At 18.6% G+C, this 20399-nt stretch overlaps 2 long non-coding RNA genes and 2 pseudogenes across 3 annotated transcripts in view; 2 read left to right on the forward strand and 2 right to left on the reverse strand.

Annotated features, from left to right (window-relative positions):
• Positions 1–11794, forward strand: part of LOC143345616 (cytochrome c oxidase subunit 1 pseudogene) — a 119797-nt pseudogene extending 108003 nt beyond the window's left edge.
• Positions 1–13480, forward strand: part of LOC143345917 (uncharacterized) — a 297652-nt gene extending 284172 nt beyond the window's left edge. Inside the window, exon 2 of the long non-coding RNA XR_013080342.1 lies at positions 13108–13480. This is a non-coding gene — a long non-coding RNA (uncharacterized LOC143345917). The remainder of the gene's footprint in view (positions 1–13107) is intronic.
• Positions 1–13806, reverse strand: part of LOC143345919 (uncharacterized) — a 261634-nt gene extending 247828 nt beyond the window's left edge. The window contains exon 1 of the long non-coding RNA XR_013080344.1: positions 13666–13806. This is a non-coding gene — a long non-coding RNA (uncharacterized LOC143345919). The remainder of the gene's footprint in view (positions 1–13665) is intronic.
• Positions 1–16839, reverse strand: part of LOC143345639 (NADH-ubiquinone oxidoreductase chain 5-like) — a 355740-nt pseudogene extending 338901 nt beyond the window's left edge. The window contains exon 1 of the transcript XR_013080288.1: positions 15953–16839. The product of XR_013080288.1 is annotated as an NADH-ubiquinone oxidoreductase chain 5-like (transcript). The remainder of the gene's footprint in view (positions 1–15952) is intronic.
• Between the last annotated feature and the right edge of the window lie 3560 nt (positions 16840–20399).

Here is a 20399-nt window from a genome sequence, read left to right on the forward strand (position 1 = left end):
GCTGGTGAGAAAGCAGTTAGCTAGTAAGCAAACAGTAAGCCTGTAAGCAAGCTATAGGCTAGAAAGCAAGGAGCAGTCTAGTAAGAAAGCAGTTAGCTAGTATGAAAGCGGTATGCGAGTCAGCAAGCAGTATGGTAGAAAGCAAGCAGCAAGCTAGTAAGCAAGCAATAAGCTAGAAATCAAGGAGCTGGCTAGTAAGAAAGCAGTTAGCTGGTGTTTAAAGATTTGCATAATGCCGTGCGATTGTCCTCGGCCACGGTTACTGTTAATCCTGTTAGCGTACAATAATCGGGAGATTATCTCTAAGAGAATTTGTACAGCGAGCAGTGATTGAAAAACGCGTTTATTACTAGTTTTTCTGGCATCGGTAACTGCTCATTACCTTCGCTTCGAATGTGCTAACGGTGTTGATGACGTCAGTACCGTGAGAGAGTAGTGCGCTAAGAATCAGACGAAGAAAGACTGCCGAAATTTAGACAGCGCCGCGTAGGGTCTAATTAGAGTAACGCGGCCGCGACTTCGGCTGTTAATCCGCGCAGTCCTACATAGACTTCCAACTAGAGCGGATCGGCTCCCGATTGCACTCGAACGGAAAGATTTAAAAGAGGAATGTTCTAATTGTTTAGTATTCAGAACGATTCTGCCTGTAGTTAAAGGGTGTAAAGTGTAGATATTCAGTCTGGTGCGGGTCCACTGATTGACCTCGCACAGCTGAGAATTCGATAAAACTCGTGAAAAGTGTGGAAATAGTCCGCCTTTTCCTTGACAAACGGATCGGTTTAGATTCGGTCAAGTACGCCCCGGAATCTTGTATGGGATTTCCCAAATCGAGATTCCACGAAATCAGTCTTGCGACAGGAGATCGAGAAAATACACGAGTAAGGTGTTCGATATCCTGTGGAGTGATCGAGAATATACACCAGTAAAGTGTTCGATCTCTCCGTGCAGAATTGAGCGGCCGTCTCGATCGTATAAACGATCGAAACATAAGAAAGTTGACAAAATTACGTTTCAATTTTCTTGTGATTACCGCCAGGCTGAGGAGACACCAAAGGGAGGCACCTACGTGATGAACCATCCAGGTGGGTCCATTGTAGTCGGGTCGACGTCCACCAAGGACGTCTGACTTTTCCGGTCTGCGAGTCCTTACTCCTACAGATCCCGCCGGTGTAACGTTTAGAGGAGCACCTGTGCGGAGGAGTAACGAAGTCGTGGGTCAGGCCCCCACGTGGTTCAAATACTGCTAAGTGCAACGAATAGATGTGCAACGTGCAGTGAACCACGTGCAGTCGGGCTCCGTAGTGCAACCCCTGACCAATAAGTCGAGTGTTGAAGCATCCAAGAGCAGCCACAGTTCGACGGTTGGGCTGTTGCACTGCACTGCGTTTCGACGCATAGACTCAGTGGACAGACTCACGGGAAAAGTGCATTTGGAGCCTTACAACCTCCACTTGCAATCCCGTCCACAAGGTAATCGACTGCAAACGGCGTAGATACGGAATTTATTCTTTATCAAAAGCCAAAATTATAAATACAGTCCACCAGCGAGCTTGTATATTACGAGCGAGCGTAATTCTCCGCTCCTATACATTCGATTCCCGAAGCCAGGAGCGTGAGGACACAAACACGGCATAGATACGTATAACGTGTTTACGTGTGTCTAACACATAGCCGTGTTTTTCTGATTATAGGAACCTTAGCCTACCTCAACCCGGCGAGTTCGGCGACCAGCAGAGACGAGGCAGGCAACGTCCTTATTCTTTATAATTTCATAATTTATTTTTGGTTTTCTTAACATTTATTCAAATTGTTTAATTTTGTAACAAAAGGACGGCGTAGAAGGCCGACGAAAAGAAAACCAGGCGCACATAATAATTTTCCCTGAAAACTCCGGTACCTCTATCCGGAACCCTCGTCGTTAGAAGCATCAGCGTTTTAACAGCTAGTAAGCAAGTAGTAAGCTAGTAAGCGAGGACGAAGCTTGTAAGCGAGCAGTAATCTGGTAAGCAAGCAGGTACCTAGACGGCACAGGATATGATGTCCCAAGTCCTCGCGGAGTGGGGGGTTGGCCTGGCTGTCGCCGCCGAGCCGTACCGCGTCCCTGATCACCCTCATTGGGTGGGCGACGCGGACGGCTTGGTGGCGACGGTATGGGGAGGTGGCGACGGGTCCCCGCCGTTCTCCATGCTGGAGCGCGGTCGGGGATTCGTCGCCGTGGACTGGGGGGGAGTCGCCGTGGTGGGGTGCTACATATCGCCTCGCAGCGGTCACGTCGCGTTCGAGCAGTACCTAGCCTCGATAAATTCGATAAATCCATAGATAATTGTATATAATTAGACTCTTAGTATATATTAATAGATGTATATAGATTCCAAGATTTATAGATAACTATGTATAAATTAACATATTTATTATGTATAATATGTATATTAATCTATAATTTATTTTTTTTCTTTATAACATTAATTATATATATATATACTAATTAAATATTTATTAATAAATAAATACCTATTATATTAAATTTATTGTTATTAAATTGTGGATTATATTTTATAATATAGATTATATATTCGATAAATCCATAGATAATTGTATGTAATTAGACTCTTAGTATATATTAATAGATGTATGTAGATTCCAAGATTTATAGATAACTATGTATAAATTAACATATTCATTATGTATAATATGTATATTAATCTATAATTTATTTTTTTTTCTTTATAACAATAATTATATAGATATATATCAATTAAATATTTATTAATAAATAAATATTTATTATATTAAATCTATTGTTATTAAATTGTGGATTATATTTTATAATATAGATTATATATTCGATAAATCCATAGATAATTGTATGTAATTAGACTCTTAGTATATATTAATAGATGTATATAGATTCCAAGATTTATAGATAACTATGTATAAATTAACATATTTATTATGTGTAATATGTATATTAATCTATAATTTATTTTTTTTTCTTTATAACATTAATTATATATATATATATATCAATTAAATATTTATTAATAGATAAATATCTATTATATTAAATTTATTGTTATTAAATTGTGGATTATATTTTATAATATAGATTATATATTCGATAAATCCATAGATAATTATGTATAATTAGACTCTTAGTATATATCAATAGATGTATATAGATTCCAAGATTTATAAATAACTATGTATAAATTAACATATTTATTATGTATAATATGTATATTAATCTATAATTTATTTTTTTTCTTTATAACATTAATTATATATATATATATCAATTAAATATTTATTAATAGATAAATATTTATTATATTAAATTTATTGTTATTAAATTATGGATTATATTTTATAATATAGATTATATATTCGATAAATCCATAGATAATTATGTATAATTAGACTCTTAGGATATATTAATAGATGTATGTAGATTCCAAGATTTATAGATAACTATATATAAATTAACATATTTATTATGTATAATATGTATATTAATCTATAATTTATTTTTTTTTCTTTATAACAATAATTATATATACATATATATCAATTAAATATTTATTAATAGATAAATATTTATTATATTAAATCTATTGTTATTAAATTGTGGATTATATTTTATAATATAGATTATATATTCGATAAATCCATAGATAATTATGTATAATTAGACTCTTAGGATATATTAATAGATGTATGTAGATTCCAAGATTTATAGATAACTATGTATAAATTAACATATTTATTATGTATAATATGTATATTAATCTATAATTTATTTTTTTTTCTTTATAACAATAATTATATATACATATATATCAATTAAATATTTATTAATAGATAAATATTTATTATATTAAATCTATTGTTATTAAATTGTGGATTATATTTTATAATATAGATTATATATTCGATAAATCCATAGATAATTATGTATAATTAGACTCTTAGTATATATTAATAGATGTATATAGATTCCAAGATTTATAGATAACTATGTATAAATTAACATATTTATTATGTATAATATGTATATTAATCTATAATTTATTTTTTTTTCTTTATAACAATAATTATATATATATATATCAATTAAATATTTATTAATAAATAAATATTTATTATATTAAATTTATTGTTATTAAATTATAAATTATATTATAATATATAAATTATATATTTTATGAATTTATAATTTAAATTATTCATATTAAAAAATTTATTAATATAAAAAAAAAAAAAAAATTTAATACAATAAATACATATTTATATATTTAATTATTATTGTTTATATAAAAATTGTTGTCTAAATAAAATAAATTTTGATTATTTTCTTTAATTAATTTAATTTTTATTATAGTATATAAAAATTTAATTATATTATAAAATAAATTTTGATTATTTTCTTTAATTAATTTAATTTTTATTATAGTATATAAAAATTTAATTATTAATTAAATTAATTATTGAAATTGAGTGAATATTTAATTATCAGAGGTATAGTAAAATTATCGTGATATTACTAGTATGTATAAAAAAAATTTACTTAATAATGAAATTAAATCATTCAATTTCATCTGATCATTGAAATTGAGTGAATATTTAATTATCAGAGGTATAGTAAAATTATCGTGAAATTACTAGTATGTACAAAAAAAATTTACTTAATAATGAAATTAAATCATTCAATTTCATCTGATCATTGAAATTGAGTGAATATTTAATTATCAGAGGTATAGTGAAATTATCGTGAAATTACTAGTATGTACAAAAAAAATTTACTTAATAATGAAATTAAATCATTCAATTTCATCTGATCATTGAAATTGAGTGAATATTTAATTATCAGAGGTATAGTAAAATTATCGTGAAATTATTAGTATGTACAAAAAAAATTTACTTAATAATGAAATTAAATCATTCAATTTCATCTGATCATTGAAATTGAGTGAATATTTAATTATCAGAGGTATAGTAAAATTATCGTGAAATTACTAGTATGTACAAAAAAAATTTACTTAATAATGAAATTAAATCATTCAATTTCATTTGATCATTGAAATTGAGTGAATATTTAATTATCAGAGGTATAGTAAAATTATCGTGAAATTACTAGTATGTACAAAAAAAATTTACTTAATAATGAAATTAAATCATTCAATTTCATCTGATCATTGAAATTGAGTGAATATTTAATTATCAGAGGTATAGTAAAATTATCGTGAAATTACTAGTATGTACAAAAAAAATTTATTTAATAATGAAATTAAATCATTCAATTTCATCTGATCATTGAAATTGAGTGAATATTTAATTATCAGAGGTATAGTAAAATTATCGTGAAATTACTAGTATGTACAAAAAAAATTTACTTAATAATGAAATTAAATCATTCAATTTCATCTGATCATTGAAATTGAGTGAATATTTAATTATCAGAGGTATAGTAAAATTATCGTGAAATTACTAGTATGTACAAAAAAAATTTACTTAATAATGAAATTAAATCATTCAATTTCATCTGATCATTGAAATTGAGTGAATATTTAATTATCAGAGGTATAGTGAAATTATCGTTAAATTACTAGTATGTACAAAAAAAATTTACTTAATAATGAAATTAAATCATTCAATTTCATCTGATCATTGAAATTGAGTGAATATTTAATTATCAGAGGTATAGTAAAATTATCGTGAAATTACTAGTATGTACAAAAAAAATTTACTAAATAATGAAATTAAATCATTCAATTTCATCTGATCATTGAAATTGAGTGAATATTTAATTATCAGAGGTATAGTAAAATTATCGTGAAATTACTAGTATGTACAAAAAAAATTTACTTAATAATGAAATGAAATCATTCAATTTCATCTGATCATTGAAATTGAGTGAATATTTAATTATCAAAGGTATAGTAAAATTATCGTGAAATTACTAGTATGTACAAAAAAAATTTATTTAATAATGTAATTAAATCATTCAATTTCATCTGATCATTGAAATTGAGTGAATATTTAATTATCAGAGGTATAGTCAAATTATCGTGAAATTACTAGTATGTACAAAAAAAATTTACTTAATAATGAAATTAAATCATTCAATTTCATCTGATCATTGAAATTGAGTGAATATTTAATTATCAGAGGTATAGTAAAATTATTGTGAAATTACTAGTATGTACAAAAAAAATTTACTTAATAATGAAATTAAATCATTCAATTTCATCTGATCATTGAAATTGAGTGAATATTTAATTATCAGAGGTATAGTAAAATTATCGTGAAATTACTAGTATGTACAAAAAAAATTTACTTAATAATGAAATGAAATCATTCAATTTCATCTGATCATTCAAATTGAGTGAATATTTAATTATCAGAGGTATAGTGAAATTATCGTGAAATTACTAGTATGTACAAAAAAAATTTACTTAATAATGAAATTAAATCATTCAATTTCATCTGATCATTGAAATTGAGTGAATATTTAATTATCAGAGGTATAGTAAAATTATCGTGAAATTATTAGTATGTACAAAAAAAATTTACTTAATAATGAAATTAAATCATTCAATTTCATCTGATCATTGAAATTGAGTGAATATTTAATTATCAGAGGTATAGTAAAATTATCGTGAAATTACTAGTATGTACAAAAAAAATTTACTTAATAATGAAATTAAATCATTCAATTTCATCTGATCATTGAAATTGAGTGAATATTTAATTATCAGAGGTATAGTAAAATTATCGTGAAATTACTAGTATGTACAAAAAAAATTTACTTAATAATGAAATTAAATCATTCAATTTCATCTGATCATTGAAATTGAGTGAATATTTAATTATCAGAGGTATAGTAAAATTATCGTGAAATTACTAGTATGTACAAAAAAAATTTACTTAATAATGAAATTAAATCATTCAATTTCATCTGATCATTGAAATTGAGTGAATATTTAATTATCAGAGGTATAGTAAAATTATCGTGAAATTACTAGTATGTACAAAAAAAATTTACTTAATAATGAAATTAAATCATTCAATTTCATCTGATCATTGAAATTGAGTGAATATTTAATTATCAGAGGTATAGTAAAATTATCGTGAAATTACTAGTATGTACAAAAAAAATTTACTTAATAATGAAATTAAATCATTCAATTTCATCTGATCATTGAAATTGAGTGAATATTTAATTATCAGAGGTATAGTAAAATTATCGTGAAATTACTAGTATGTACAAAACAAATTTACTTAATAATGAAATTAAATCATTCAATTTCATCTGATCATTGAAATTGAGTGAATATTTAATTATCAGAGGTATAGTAAAATTATCGTGAAATTACTAGTATGTACAAAAAAAATTTACTTAATAATGAAATTAAATCATTCAATTTCATCTGATCATTGAAATTGAGTGAATATTTAATTATCAGAGGTATAGTAAAATTATCGTGAAATTACTAGTATGTACAAAAAAAATTTACTTAATAATGAAATTAAATCATTCAATTTCATCTGATCATTGAAATTGAGTGAATATTTAATTATCAGAGATATAGTAAAATTATCGTGAAATTACTAGTATGTACAAAAAAAATTTACTTAATAATGAAATTAAATCATTCAATTTCATCTAATCATTGAAATTGAGTGAATATTTAATTATCAGAGGTATAGTAAAATTATCGTGAAATTACTAGTATGTACAAAAAAAATTTACTTAATAATGAAATTAAATCATTCAATTTCATCTGATCATTGAAATTGGGTGAATATTTAATTATCAGAGATATAGTAAAATTATCGTAAAATTACTAGTATGTACAAAAAAAATTTACTTAATAATGAAATTAAATCATTCAATTTCATCTGATCATTGAAATTGAGTGAATATTTAATTATCAGAGGTATAGTAAAATTATCGTGAAATTACTAGTATGTACAAAAAAAATTTACTTAATAATGAAATTAAATCATTCAATTTCATCTGATCATTGAAATTGAGTGAACATTTAATTATCAGAGGTATAGTAAAATTATCGTGAAATTACTAGTATGTACAAAAAAAATTTACTTAATAATGAAATTAAATCATTCAATTTCATCTGATCATTGAAATTGAGTGAATATTTAATTATCAGAGATATAGTAAAATTATCGTGAAATTACTAGTATGTACAAAAAAAATTTACTTAATAATGAAATTAAATCATTCAATTTCATCTGATCATTGAAATTGAGTGAATATTTAATTATCAGAGGTATAGTAAAATTATCGTGAAATTACTAGTATGTACAAAAAAAATTTACTTAATAATGAAATTAAATCATTCAATTTCATTTGATCATTGAAATTGAGTGAATATTTAATTATCAGAGGTATAGTAAAATTATCGTGAAATTACTAGTATGTACAAAAAAAATTTACTTAATAATGAAATTAAATCATTCAATTTCATCTGATCATTGAAATTGAGTGAATATTTAATTATCAGAGATATAGTAAAATTATCGTGAAATTACTAGTATGTACATAAAAAATTTACTTAATAATGAAATTAAATCATTCAATTTAATATTTAATATAAATAAACTAAATAAATAAAGTTATTAGGTTCATACCCTAAATATAGATTTTAGATGTCTTTTATATAATAAGTAAAAATAATAAATATTATATAATTAATATATTTATTAATTTAATTAATTCTATAAAATTCAAAATTTTATGTGCTTAAACACTAAAATATAATTTTTTAAAATTTTAGTAATATGCCTGAAAGGGAATATTTTGATGAAATATTTATATAAATTGAATTTTTATTATTATATTTTATTAAAAATTTAAATTAAAATTATTAATTATTGAATTAAATAAAAAATTTATTTAATTTTATATTAAAATAATTTTAAAATATGATATTAAATTTAAATTATTAATTTTTTTTATTTTTTTTTTAAGAATTTTATCTTTATTATTTAATAATTATATTATTGTTTGAATATTAATAGAAATTGTAAGTTTTACTATAATTTATATTTTAATTACTGAAAAAGATAAAAATTCTGCAATTTTTTTTTTTATAGTTTCTATAATTACTTCTTTATTATTATATTTTAGTATTATTATAAAGAATATTATTAAAGTAGAACAAATAGATAATTTACATAATGCTATTGTTTATTTTTTATTATATATAAAAATAGGTTTATATCCTATAAATTTTTGATTTTTAATATCTTCAAAAAATATAAATTGAATAAATTTATTTATTTTTTCTACTATTTTAAAAATTCAACCTATTTATTTAATACATTTAATATTAAAATTCGATGATCATATAATTGCATTTATTATTTTTAATTTATTATATTCTAGAATTTTAGTTTTAAATACTAATTCTTTAAAATATATTATAATTTATTCTTCAGTAATTCATACATGTTTATTATTATTATTAATAATGATATCTATAAAATTATTTATTATTTATATAATTTTATACACTTTAATATCATTATTATTATTTCGATTATTAGGTATATTAAATATTGATAATAAATTTGATGTTTATAATTTAAATTTAAGTAAATCATTAAAAATATTAATAATATTTTTAATAATTATATATTCTAGATTTCCTCCAATATTAACATTTTTAATAAAATGAATATTATTAGAAAATTTAATTATTAATTATAATAATTTAATGGTTGTATTAATTGTTATATTAATTTCTAGTACTTTAATAACATGGACTTATTTAAATTTATTTTTATTTAATTATTATTTAAATTCAAAAATTAAATCTTATTCTTATAAGATTATAATTAATATAATTATTCCTAAATGAATATTATTAATTTTATTTATAATTATATTTATATGTATATTATATTTATATATTGATATAATAAATTTTTAATTAAATTTTTAATATTTTTAAATTTGCAATTTAATAGTTTATTTTAACTTATAAAAATTTAATTAAAAATAAATAATAATTTTTAATATAGAAAGAATTTTTATCTTTATAAATAAATTTACAATTTATTTCTTTTTCAGACACAATATTATTTAAATTTATTAATTTTATGAATTATCATAATTTAATATTAAATATAAAATTTTAAGTTAAAATAAACTATTAAATTTCAAATTTAAAAATATAATATAATTGTAAATTTTAATAAATATTTATTATATCCTTAAATGATTTTATTCAACAAATCATAAAAATATTGGTATACTATATTTTATTTTTGCTATATGAACTGGAATAATTGGTTCTTCATTAAGAATAATTATTCGTATGGAATTAAGTTCACCTGGTATATGAATTAATAATGATCAAATTTATAATTCTATTGTTACTTCTCATGCTTTTATTATAATTTTTTTTATAGTAATACCTTTCTTAATTGGAGGATTTGGAAATTGATTAATTCCATTAATAATTGGTGCACCAGATATAGCATTTCCACGAATAAATAATATAAGATTTTGATTATTACCTCCTTCATTAATTTTATTATTAATAAGTAATATTTTATATAGAGGAAGAGGAACAGGATGAACTATTTATCCACCATTATCTTCATTAATATATCATTCTTCTTTATCTGTTGATTTAACTATTTTTTCTTTACATATTGCAGGTATTTCATCTATTATAGGATCAATAAATTTTATTGTAACAATTTTAATAATAAAAAATTATAATTTAAATTATGATCAATTATCTTTATTTTCATGATCTGTTTTTATTACAACAATCTTATTATTATTATCTTTACCTGTATTAGCTGGTGCAATTACAATATTATTAACTGATCGTAATTTAAATACTTCATTTTTTGATCCTTCAGGTGGAGGAGATCCTGTACTTTATCAACATTTATTTTGATTTTTTGGTCATCCTGAAGTTTATATTTTAATTTTACCTGGATTTGGATTAATTTCACATATTATTTTTAATGAAAGTGGTAAAAAAGAAACATTTGGTAATATTGGAATAATTTATGCAATATTAGGTATTGGATTTTTAGGATTTATTGTATGAGCTCATCATATATTTACAGTTGGATTAGATGTTGATACACGAGCTTATTTTACTTCAGCAACTATAATTATTGCTATTCCTACTGGAATTAAAGTTTTTAGATGAATAGCAACATATTATGGATCTAAATTAATTATTAATCCTTCGATTTTATGATCAATAGGATTTATTTTTTTATTTACAATAGGAGGATTAACTGGAATTATATTATCTAATTCATCTATTGATATTATTTTACATGATACATATTATGTAGTAGCACATTTTCATTATGTATTATCTATAGGAGCAGTATTTTCTATTATTGCAAGATTTATTTATTGATATCCAATTTTTACTGGTTTAATTTTAAATAAAAAATGATTAATTATTCAATTCTTATTAATATTTATTGGAGTAAATTTAACTTTTTTTCCTCAACATTTTTTAGGATTAATAGGAATACCTCGATGATATTCTGATTATCCTGATTCATATTATTGTTGAAATTTATTATCTTCTTTAGGATCTTTGATTTCATTGAATAGATTAATTTTATTAATTTATATTATTATAGAAAGATTAATTGCTAAACGATTAATTATTTTTAAATTTTATCAATGTTCTTTAGAATGATTACAAAATTATCCTCCTTTAGATCATTCATTTAATGAATTACCTTTTATTATTAAAATTATATATAATAAAAAGAATAAATAAAATTTATATATTATAAATAATTTTATAATTATAAAAAAAATTAAAGATATTTATTAATAATTAATATGGCAGATAAGTGCAATGAATTTAAGATTCTTAAATAAAAATAATAATTTTTTATTAATAATTTCACATTGAAAAATATTTTCTTTTCAAGATCCAAGTTCACCATTTTCTAATAATTTAAATTTATTTTATAATATTACTATAATTATAATAATTATAATTATTACATTTACATTATTAATTATATTAGATATTATAACTAATGAATTTATAAATCGATATTTATTAAAACATCATTTAATTGAAATTGTATGAACAATTTTACCTATATTAATTTTAATAATTATTGCTTTTCCTTCATTAAAAACATTATATTTTATTGATGAAATATGGAATCCTATTTTTTTTACGATTAAAGCTATTGGACATCAATGATATTGAAGTTATGAATATCCTGAATTTAAAAATTTTAATTTTGATTCTTATATAATTAAAGATTTAGATAAATTGGATTTATTTCGTTTATTAGATGTTGATAATCGATTAATTATTCCTTATAATATTCCTATTCGTTTATTAACTACATCATTAGATGTTATTCATTCTTGAACAATTCCATCATTAGGGATAAAAATAGATTCAATTCCAGGACGTATTAATCAAATAACTTTAATTTCAATACGATCAGGTTTATTTTTTGGACAATGTTCAGAAATTTGTGGTGCTAATCATAGATTTATACCAATTGTATTAGAAAGAACTAATTGTATAAATTTTATAAATTGAATTAATATAAATAATTAATTAATTATATATTATTATAAAAAATTAGTTAAATAATAATATTAAAATGTCATTTTAAAGTTATTGAATAATATATAATCAATATTTTTTTCATTAGATGTCTGAAATGTAAGAATTGGTCTCTTAAACCAAATAATAGTATTTAACAATTACTTCTAATGAAAATTTTTTTATTCCACAAATAATACCAATAAATTGATTAAATTTGTATATTTATAGATTAATTATAATTTTTATTATTTTAATTATAATTTATTTTATAAATTATAATAAAATTATAAAAATTAAATTTTATAAGATATATTTATTAATTTATATATATAAATGGTAACAAATTTATTTTCTATTTTTGATCCTTCAACAAATATATATATATCAATAAATTGAATTATAATTATAATAGTATTAATATTAATTCCATTAATATATTGAATTAAATTATCACGTTATCAAATAATATTTATATTATTAATTAATTTAATTTTTAATGAATTTAAATTATTAGTAATATTTAAATATATATCTAATATTATTATTTTTATTAGTTTAATAATAATAATTTTATTTATAAATTTATTAGGATTATTTCCTTATAATTTTACACCAACAAGTCATTTAAATATTAATTTATCTTTATCTTTAACTTTATGATTAAGATTTATATTATTTGGATGAAGTATAAATTTAAATTATATATTAATTCATTTAGTTCCATTGAATACACCTATATTTTTAATAAATTTTATAGTATTAATTGAATTAATTAGAAATATTATTCGTCCATGAACATTATCTATTCGATTAACTGCTAATATATTAGCAGGTCATTTATTATTATCTTTAATAGGATCATCAATAAATAATTTAATATTATTATTTTTACCTTTAATTATTATTATACAAAATATATTATTTATTTTAGAAATTTCAGTTTCTATAATTCAATCATATGTATTTTCAATTTTAAGTTTATTATATTTTAATGAATCTAATTAAATATTAAAATGATAAATTCAAATCATCCTTTTCATTTAGTTACATTAAGACCATGACCTTTAATAACTTCTTTATCTTTAATAAATTTATTAATAAGATTATTAAATTGATTTATATTAAATAAATTATTTTTTATATTATTAAATATATTAATTTTAATAATAATAATATTTCAATGATGACGAGATATTATTCGTGAAAGAACTTATCAAGGATTTCATACATTAAAAGTAATAATAATAATAAAATTTAGAATAATTTTGTTTATTATTTCAGAATTATTTTTTTTTATTTCAACATTTTGAACTTATTTTCATAGATGTATTTCTCCTAATATTGAAATTGGTAATTTATGACCTCCTAAAAATATTTTAATATTTAATCCTTATGATATTCCATTATTAAATTCAATTATTTTAATTTCATCTGGATTTATAATTACTTTAAGACATAATTTATTATTAAATAATAAATTAAGATATAGAAAATTTTGATTATTATGTACAATTTTATTAGGAATTTATTTTTCATTGTTACAATATTTAGAATATAATGAATCAAAATTTTGTATTAATGATAGAATTTTTGGATCTATTTTTTATTTATTGACAGGATTTCATGGAACACATGTAATTATTGGTATTTTATTTTTAATAACATGTTTATTTCGTATATCAATTAATCATTTTTCTAAAATTCATCATTTTCATTTTGAAGCTTCATCTTGATATTGACATTTTGTAGATATTATTTGATTATTTGTTTATATATTTATTTATTGATGAATATATTAAATTAATTAATATATATATATATATAGTATAAAAATTATTACAATTAATTTCCAATTAAAAAATTTATTAATAATAATAATATATATAATTTTTAATTATATATTTATATTATTTATTATTATATTTATTTGTTTATTATTAACATTTATAAATTTATATTTTAAAATAAGGTATAAAAAAAATCGAGAAAAAATTTTACCAATTGAATGTGGATTTGATCCTTTATCTAATAGACGATTACCATTTTCTAATAATTTTTTTTTAATTTCATTAATTTTTTTAATTTTTGATGTTGAAATTATATTAATTTTACCTTTAGTTTTTGTAATAAAAGAATTTATATCTTTAATTTCAATAATTATATTTATATATTTTTTATTAATATTAATTATTGGTTTATTAATAGAATGATATTTAGGTTATTTAAATTGATTAAATTAATTTATTATATAGATTAATTTTAATAATCAAATTTTTAATTCGAAATTAAATGTAAATTTTTACTTTATATAATTTTTAATTTGGATATTAGTTAATTATAACATTTAAATTGCATTTAAAAATTTAATAAATAAGTTATTAATATCTAAATTTAATTGAAACCAAAAAATTAGAGGTAAATTATTGTTAATAATTTAATTGAATTAGATGTTCCAATTAAATTATTAATTTTTATATAATTATTTATAAATAAAATTAATTTATATTATTTTTATATTGAAAATATAATATTTTGTTTAAATTATATAAATTTGAAATATAATAATTTAAGCTTCTAACTTAAAAATTAATGATTATTCATTAATATTTCTATTTAAAAAATTTATTTATCTTAATATTTTCAACATTATACTTTTATATTTAAGCTATTTAAATAATTTATAAAATTCAAATAAATAATAATAATATAATAGTATAAAAATTTATAATAACAATAAATTCTAATTTATTAAATATATATTTATTGTTAAATATATTAAATATATATATTAATTTTAATATATATATACCAATAAATCTTTCAAATCATCCTTTTTCCATTAAAATTTCATATTTATATATAATATTAAATAAATTTTTATATCTTTATTTAAATATATATATAGAAAAAAATTTGTTATAATAAAATTTATTAAATTTTTAAATAAATATATATTAAAATTATATATTAATAAACTAATTCAAAATCCATAAATATAAAAATTTAAAATTATTATTTTATCTAATATATATATATTAAATAAGTATTTAATATAAATTAATTTAAATATATTATATCTAAAAAAAAAAGATAATATTAATAATATTATTATACAAAAAATTATTAGTTTATTTTCTTTAAAATAAATTATAGGAATAAAATTATTATTAAAAAATATTAATCATAAAATTATTCGAATTCTATATCTAATTGTTAATATTATTGAAACAATAAAAATTAAATAAAAAATATAATTTAATTTTTTATTTATAAATATTTCAATAATTAAATCTTTTGAATAAAATCCAGATAAAAATGGAAATCCTATTAATATAATTAAACTTAAAATTATAATTAACCTTTTTATTGGTGTAATTATTAATATATTTCCATATTTACGAATATCTTGATTATTATTTATTAAATGAATAAAATCACCAGCACATAAAAATATTAATGATTTAAATAAAGCATGAATAATTATATGAAAAAATGCTAACTCATAATAATTAATACTTAAAGTTAATATTATTAAACCTAATTGTCTTAATGTTGATAAAGCAATAATTTTTTTTAAATCATATTCAAAATTAGCTATTAATCTTGCTATAAAAGTTGTTATTAAAGAAATATATAATATGTATATATTAATATTTATATTTATTATAAATAATTTATTATACCGAATTAATAAATATACACCTGCAGTAACTAATGTTGATGAATGAACTAATGAAGAAACTGGAGTGGGAGCTGTTATAGCAGCAGGTAATCATAAAGAAAAAGGTATTTGAGCACTTTTAGTTATAGCTGTTAAAATTAATATAAAATTTAATATATTATTATAAAAATTATTATTGTAAATTAAACCATTTCAAGAACCTAAATTTATAAATATACAAATTATTAATAATAATCTAACATCTCCAATTCGATTACATAAAATTGTTAAAAATCCCGAATTATATGAATTATAATTTTGATAAAAAATAATTAAACAATAAGAAATTAATCCTAAACCATCTCAACCTAATATAATTCTAAAAATATTTGGACTTAAAATTATTAAACATATTGAAATTACAAATAATATTACTAAATAAATAAATCGTTTAATAAAAACTTCTGATTTTATATATTCAATTCTATATAATATTACTATAGAAGAAATTAATATTACAATTCTTAAAAAAATTAATCTTATATAATCTAAAAAAATTAAAAATTCAATTTTTATTCTATTAAAATTTAATATTAATCATTCAATATATATATTAAATTTAAATATATAAAAATATATCCCTATAATTATTAATATAAAACTTAAAATTAATATAAATAAACTATAAATAATTATTAATAATATAATTTAAAGTATTTTTATACATCATTGAATCCACAATTCAATATTTTTATTTAAACTATTTAAATTGGTTTTTATTTATACATATATCAATATATATATATATATAATATATAAATATTAATTTAAATTTAATTAAATATTTTTATTACAATTAAATTATATAAATAAATCTAAATTTAAAAATATAAAATTTAAAGGTAATCAATGTAAAATAATTATTAAAAATTCTAAAAACTTAAAATTTTTAATTTTTAAATAAAAATTTATTTTTCCATGATTTATATATCTAAATAAATATAAAGAATAAATAAATCTTAAAAATCTAATTAATATTAATATAAAAATCAATGAATTACATCAATTATATAAAATTATTATAGTAAAAATTTCTCTAATTAAATTTAATGATAAAGGAGCAGATATATTAGAAGAACATAATAAAAATCATAATAATGATATTTTTGAGGTGATATTTATAATACCTTTATTAATAATTATTAATCGACTATTTGTTTCTTTATAAAATAAATTTACTATATAAAATAATCCTGATGAACATAAACCATGAGAAATTATTGTTAAATAACATCTATATAAACTTAAATTTTTTAAAGTTATTAATCTACTAATTAAAATACTTATATGAACTACTGAAGAATATGCAACTAAAATTTTTATATCAATCTGACGTAAACATAAAATTCTTAAAATAATACCTCCAATTATACTAACAATTATAATATAAATTTTAATAAACATTAAATTATTATAAAAAATTAAAATAAATCGTAATAATCCATATGTTCCTAATTTTAATATAATAGAAGCTAAAATTATTGAACAATATACAGGAGCTTCAACATGAGCTTTTAATAATCAATTATGTATACCAAAAATTGGAATTTTAACTAAAAAAGATAAAATTATAAATATAAATAGATAATTATTACAAATAAATAATTCTATTTCTATTATATTAAATATAATATAATTTTTATTTAAAATTATTAAAAATAAAAATAATAAAAATGGTAAAGAAAAAAATAAAGTATAAAATATTAAATATATTCTTGCTAAAATTCGTATTTCACCTATTCCTCAATAAATAATTATTAAAAATATTAAAATTAATCTAATTTCAAAGAAAAAATAGAATATTAAAATATTATTAGATATAAAAAATAAAATTAAATTAATTAATAAAATTAATAAAAAATTAATAAATAAATTAAAATTAATTATTTTTAATCTTAATGATATAATAATAATTCTAAAAATTCATAATCTTAAAATAATTATTATAAAAGAATAATTATTTAATCTAAAATTAAATCTATATTTATTTCATTCAATAAATAAATCATAATTTATAATTAATATAATTAATATTATATTGATTAAATTTCTTATTATAAATTTATATTTATAAAAATTATATATATATAAATTAAAGCAAATGTATTAAATAAAATTATTATTACCATATTAGATTTATTATTTTAATATTTTAATTATTATTACCATATTAAATTTATTATTCTAATATTTTGATTTCCATATTTATATATTAAATTAATAATTAAAGATAAACCTAATACTCTTTCACAAACAGAAAATACAATATAAAATAAAAATAATCATTCATCAAAATTTATAATTTTTAAATAAATAGTTATTATAATATTTAATATAATTACAAATTCAATTATAATTAAAATTATTAATAATGAATCTTTAAATTTAAAAATTAATATCATTCCTAAAAATAATATTAAATAAAAAAAGTGATAATTAAATAATATATCACCAATAAAATCATATTTTATATATTTATTTTGAATATTTAAAATTAAATTAAGTTTTATAGTTTATTTAAAAACATTAATTTTGTAAATTAAAAAAAATAATTTATTTAAAACAATTTTAATTTTCAAAAAAAAAAGAATATTTTATCTTTAATTCCCAAAATTAATATTTTAAATAAACTATTTTTTGTTAATTTATAAATAATAATTTTAATTTTAAAATGATAATAATACCAAAAATAATAATTTTAATTAAATTAATTATTGTTTCAAATATAATTATATTAATTGTATTTTCAATAATAAAAATTAATTTACATCCATTAACATTTATAATAATTTTAATTTTTTATATCATAAATATATTATTATTAATTAATTTAGATATAAATATAAATATATATAGTTATATAATTTTTATTTCAATAATTGGAGGATTAATAATTATATTTATATATTTTACTAGATTAATTAATAATTATAAAACAATTATATTTACTTATGAATATTATTCAATTTTATTAATATTTATTATTATAATTTTAATTTTAATTTATACATATTATAATTATATTTCAATTGATTTTATAATAAATAAAATTATATTTAAAAATATTAATTATTCAATTAAATTATTATATAAATTTCCTAATTGTATTTTTATTTTTATTTCAATTACTTATTTAATTTATTGTTTAAATTTAATTATAAAAATATCATTAATTAAATTTAAATCATTACGAAAAATTAAAAATTAATAATATAAAAAAATCTTATTATTTAATTAATGAAAAATAAATTCATTAAATTATTTAAAGTTAATTTACTACTTAAAATTTTTAATAATTCATTAATTATTTTACCAACTCCATTAAATATCAATATTTTATGAAACTTTGGTTCATTATTGGGATTATATTTAATAATTCAAATTATTTCAGGATTATTATTATCATTACATTATTGTCCAAATATTAATTATGCTTTTGAAAGAGTTATTCATATTATAAAAGATGTTAATAAAGGTTGATTAATTCGTTTAATTCATATAAATGGAGCTTCAATATATTTTATTTGTATATATATACATATTGGACGAAATATCTATTATCATTCATTTAAATCAATTAATGTATGATTTATTGGAATTATAATTTTATTACTTTCTATAGCTACAGCTTTTTTAGGGTATGTATTACCATGAGGACAAATATCTTTTTGAGGTGCAACTGTAATTACAAATTTATTATCTGCATTACCATATATTGGACAAGATATTGTTGAATGAATTTGAGGAGGATTTTCAATTAATAATGCAACATTAAATCGTTTTTATTCATTTCATTTTATTTTACTTTTAATTATTATATTTATAGTAATTTTACATTTATTTTATTTGCATTTAAATGGATCAAATAACCCAATAGGTATAGATAGTAATATCTATAAAATTCCTTTTTATCCTTATTTTTTTATTAAAGATATTATAGGATTTATTTTAATTTTATATATTAATTTTATTATTGTTATACACATTCCTTATTATTTAAGTGATCCAGATAATTTTATTATAGCAAATTCTATAATTACTCCAGAACATATTAAACCAGAATGATATTTTTTATTTGCATATTC

The sequence above is a fragment of the Colletes latitarsis genome, chromosome 9 (assembly GCF_051014445.1).
Source record: "Colletes latitarsis isolate SP2378_abdomen chromosome 9, iyColLati1, whole genome shotgun sequence".
NCBI lineage: Eukaryota > Metazoa > Arthropoda > Insecta > Hymenoptera > Colletidae > Colletes > Colletes latitarsis.